Here is a 5,000-nt window from a genome sequence, read left to right as displayed (position 1 = left end):
GAATAAATTCCGTTCTCAGCATCGTTGGCTATAATCGGGCAATTTACGGGCTTGCAATCCTCTCCTTTCCATGACTACCGGAGCAGTCTGGAATGTGTGTTTCCAGCAATCCAACACTATGTGAGCTATTCCAATCTATGCGTCCAACTGGTGAACATTATGTTGTGAAGGCGAGCTCCACTGTACTTACCACCGGGTATGGTGTTCGTACAACCATCAGTAAACATGTGAACCAACGACGATCGAAGGAATAAATTCCGTTCTCAGCATCGTTGGCTATGATCGGGCAATTTACGGGCTTGCAATCCTCCTATGCACCTGGCAATGTATGGTAGTGTTTCCTGCTGCTTTCCTGATTTGGATGTGTACCATGGCCTTTATCAGGCACTCTCTACTAGCTCCGGAATCGAACCCTGATTCCCGCTTCCCGTCACAACCATGGTAGTCCTCTACACTACCATCAATAGTTGATGGGGCACAGTCAAGTGAAAGATCGGTACCAGACTTCAACTCAATCGGCCGATTGGTTTAACTAATAAGTGCACCGGTCCTACCACCTTCAGAAGCAGCATTCCCGGCCTGTTGCATGTATTAGCTCTGGTTTTCATCAATCTTCCCCTGCTGTGTTATACTGAGCTTATGCGGTTTCTCGATTGTCGTGCAAAGTGTGTTATCACACATACCCAATATGCTCAACTCTCATGTTCGTTTGACGCACCAAACTTTATTAGTGATGCACCACACAACAGGTTTTAATATACGCGATCGTGTGTGTTTCAGTGTGAACTTGGTGCGCCAAGTCCATTTGTGATGCATCACTTAGCTAACCATCTTTCGGGACTGTTTAGGGTATGTGCTCCTCCACATCTATGCTTACTCGTACACATTCTCTGTCAATAGGTTTAAGATCGGGCATTCTACCATATCATTGCCTTAATGCTTTCAAATCAAGGCTACCAGGGTAGCCTAATTGCGTTCGAAACTCAACTTGTGAGCTGTCGGCCCTAGAAGTTTTTTAGGCTGCTAGGACCTCTCTCTATATTTTGCCTTTGGACTTCTCGAAGCTCAACTTGTGAGCAGTTCCATGCACCACTACCCGTATCTCTTAGCTTAGTTCTAGCCATGTGCGTTCAAAGCTCAACGTTAAGCTGTGTCCTGCACCACAATCGTTATATAATAAGCTTATCTCTAAGCTTTTTTGCGTTCAATGCTCAACGTTAAGCTATCCCTTCGCTTAGAACCTCGCTCTACATTTTGCCTTTGGACTTCTCGAAGCTCAACTTGTGAGCAGTTCCATGCACCACTATAGGTATCTCTTAGCTTAGTTCTAGCCATGTGCGTTCAAAGCTCAACGTTAAGCGGCCTCATGCACCACAACCCTTGTATCTTAAGCTTATCTCTAAGCTTTTTTGCGTTCAATGCTCAACGTTAAGCTATCCCTTCGCTTAGAACCTCGCTCTATATTCAACTTTCAGATACCTCAAAGCTCAACTTATGTGGTCTGCTATTGCTCTTGAACGGGTACAATATCTGACAGAGGGGGGTTTTTGGCCCAAATTATGCATTATTAGTTTAACCTCCGTCGCAGAACCACATTTGACCAGGTCGAGAAAAAAATTTTTTCGTGACGACCTGGTCCCCCATAGTAGGGAATGAACATGACATCTTAACCATATTTGACCATTTTCAAATTTCTCGTCGCGGAATCATGACTTTACTAGTAAAATTTGTTCCGGGTAGGGACCTCCCATACAAAATTTTCATCGCTCCAAAAGTGATTTCGTTTCACTTTTCAACATTTACAAGGTCCATAAATCATGTTTTGAGACGATATGGAAAAAAAAATTTTTTGCCCGTCTCGACCAACTCGACCGATGGTGACCACAGCAGGGTGCTCCATACAAATTTTCCTTATGTGGAATTTTCAGTGTAAAATAAGGTTTCTCCAATCGATCGCGGGTTTCACTTTTCATCATTTGCTAGGTCTAACTATGATGTTTTGAGTGGTCCCGCAAAAATTTTTTCTCTTGGCCAGTCGACCCTTTCGTCCATGTCGGTGTGTTCTGCAGTAGGGTGCTCCATACAAATTTTCCTTATGTGGAATTTTTCAGTGTAAAATAAGGTTTCTCCAATCGATCGCGGGTTTCACTTTTCATCATTTGCTAGGTCTAACTATGATGTTTTGAGTGGTCCCGCAAAAATTTTTTCTTGGACCGGGCCTTCCTTCCCGGCCCTGTCGGTGTGCTCTGCAGTAGGGTGCTCCATACAAATTTTCCTTATGTGGAATTTTTCAGTGTAAAATAAGGTTTCTCCAATCGATCGCGGGTTTCACTTTTCATCATTTGCTAGGTCTAACTATGATGTTTTGAGTGGTCCCGCAAAAATTTTTTCTTGGACCGGGCCTTCCTTCCCGGCCCTGTCGGTGTGCTCTGCAGTAGGGTGCTCCATACAAATTTTCCTTATGTGGAATTTTTCAGTGTAAAATAAGGTTTCTCCAATCGATCACGGGTTTCACTTTTCATCATTTGCTAGGTCTAACTATGATGTTTTGAGTGGTCCCGCAAAAATTTTTTCTTGGACCGGGCCTTCCTTCCCGGCCCTGTCGGTGTGTTCTGCAGTAGGGTGCTCCATACAAATTTTCCTTATGTGGAATTTTTCAGTGTAAAATAAGGTTTCTCCAATCGATCGCGGGTTTCACTTTTCATCATTTGCTAGGTCTAACTATGATGTTTTGAGTGGTCCCGCAAAAATTTTTTCTCTTGGCCAGTCGACCCTTTCGTCCATGTCGGTGTGCTCTGCAGTAGGGTGCTCCAACCAAGTTTTCCTAATGAAAGTTTTTCGTGGTTTCGTGTGAGTTAAAAACTCCGGAACTTGGCTTATTTTCACCATAATTTCCACATATGGTGACCAACTCAATAAACGTTTTGTGCGTATCCTATGGACAGTTTTTCGCGTTCAACTTGGTGAACTAGGGTTGTTTTCCCGAAGGGTAGAAAAATCTGGACTTAGCCAAATTTTGAAATCTCCAACCAATCTTGGCCTGTTAGATTATCTTGGTTGGGTTGCTATGGGCTGCTACGGCCTACTTGATAGGCAATGTTTCAACTCTTGGAAGCTTTCGTGGTTGTTTAGAACTGTCCATGGCCTTCTTGATAGAAATGGCTTATGGTGGCCATGGACTTAGCAACATTTTGAGATCCAATCTTGGCCTGTTAGAGTATCTTGGTTGGTTTGCTATGGGCTGGTACGGCCTACTTGATAGGCAATGTTTCAACTCTTGGAAGCTTTCGTGGTTGCTAAGCACTGTCCATGGCCTTCTTGATAGAAATGGCTTATGGTGGCCATGGACTTAGCAACATTTTGAGATCCAATCTTGGCCTGTTAGAGTATCTTGGTTGGTTTGCTATGGGCTGGTACGGCCTACTTGATAGGCAATGTTTCAACTCTTGGAAGCTTTCGTGGTTGCTAAGCACTGTCCATGGCCTTCTTGATAGAAATGGCTTATGGTGGCCATGGACTTAGCCAAATTTTGAAGTCTCCAACCAATCTTGGCCTGTTAGAGTATCTTGGTTGGGTTGCTATGGGCTGCTACGGCCTACTTGATAGGCAATGTTTCAACTCTTGGAAGCTTTCGTGGTTGCTAAGCACTGTCCATGGCCTTCTTGATAGAAATGGCTTATGGTGGCCATGGACTTAGCCAAATTTTGAAGTCTCCAACCAATCTTGGCCTGTTAGAGTATCTTGGTTGGGTTGCTATGGGCTGCTACGGCCTACTTGATAGGCAATGTTTCAACTCTTGGAAGCTTTCGTGGTTGCTAAGCACTGTCCATGGCCTTCTTGATAGAAATGGCTTATGGTGGCCATGGACTTAGCCAAATTTTGAAGTCTCCAACCAATCTTGGCCTGTTAGATTATCTTGGTTGGTTTGCTATGGGCTGGTACGGCCTACTTGATAGGCAATGTTTCAACTCTTGGAAGCTTTCGTGGTTGCTTAGGATAAAAACCCCGACGAGAAAGGTTTCCCGGACTTATAAAAATAACCGATTAGCCCCAAGGACACATCTTCCTTGAAAGGCTAATCATGCACCACACACCACACCACCCATAGGCTTGCAAGCAGCACTCTTGTCGAGTGCAGCAAGCCTATGCTCACATCAACTACCGTACACGTACCACCATAGGCTTGCAAGCAGCACTCTTGTCGAGTGCAGCAAGCCTATGCTCATCAACTACCATACGTACCACCACAGCCTTGCAAGCAGCACTCTTGTCGAGTGCAGCAAGCCTATACTCCACGAACTAACCACTTCACCACCAAGCATGGGTCGCCTGAGAGGATCGATGCGAACGCATCTCTACAACTCGCAGCTCCCAGCCTGTAGTCCCGTCGTTTGCGGGCGGTCGAAGGTGTCGAAACTAGTTGTATCCACGGTCGACGGGAGCACAGCCACCAGGGTTCCCTGTGATAAGGTACTTCCACGTGCAGCGTGCACCCGCCCGTTGCGGCTCAGTCTAGTGCTATAGCGGGGATGAGACGGCAGTGTGCACGGGGCAGCACCGACGGATCTCAGAGGGTTGTTAAGCCCGCTAGCTTCCGATCACCTAATGGGTTTATGATGCGCTATCAGCTCGGATTGGATACGACCTTAGAGGCGTTCAGGCATAATCCAGCGGACGTAGCGTCATACCAAAGTCCGGTCGAACTAGTATTGAGCCAGTGGTCCGTACCTGTGGTTCCTCTCGTACTGCACAGGAATTCCGTTAAGATAGCAGCATACAGCACACACCAGTAGGGTAAAACTAACCTGTCTCACGACGGTCTAAACCCAGCTCACGTTCCCTTGAAAGGGTGAACAATCCTACGCTTGGTGAATTTTGCTTCACAATGATAGGAAGAGCCGACATCGAAGGATCAATAAGCCACGTCGCTATGAACGCTTGGCGGCCACAAGCCAGTTATCCCTGTCTGGGCCCAACCCTGTGGAACGCGATGTACGACG

General features: G+C 45.9%; 1 pseudogene; it reads right to left on the bottom strand.

Annotated features, from left to right (window-relative positions):
• Positions 1 to 4,306: 4,306 nt before the first annotated feature.
• LOC128717481 (large subunit ribosomal RNA) overlaps positions 4,307 to 5,000 on the bottom strand; it is a 5,944-nt pseudogene continuing 5,250 nt past the window's right edge.

Source organism: Anopheles marshallii (assembly GCF_943734725.1).
Source record: "Anopheles marshallii chromosome X unlocalized genomic scaffold, idAnoMarsDA_429_01 X_unloc_54, whole genome shotgun sequence".
Classification (NCBI taxonomy): domain Eukaryota; kingdom Metazoa; phylum Arthropoda; class Insecta; order Diptera; family Culicidae; genus Anopheles; species Anopheles marshallii.
This window is presented reverse-complemented; position numbering and strand designations above follow the sequence as displayed.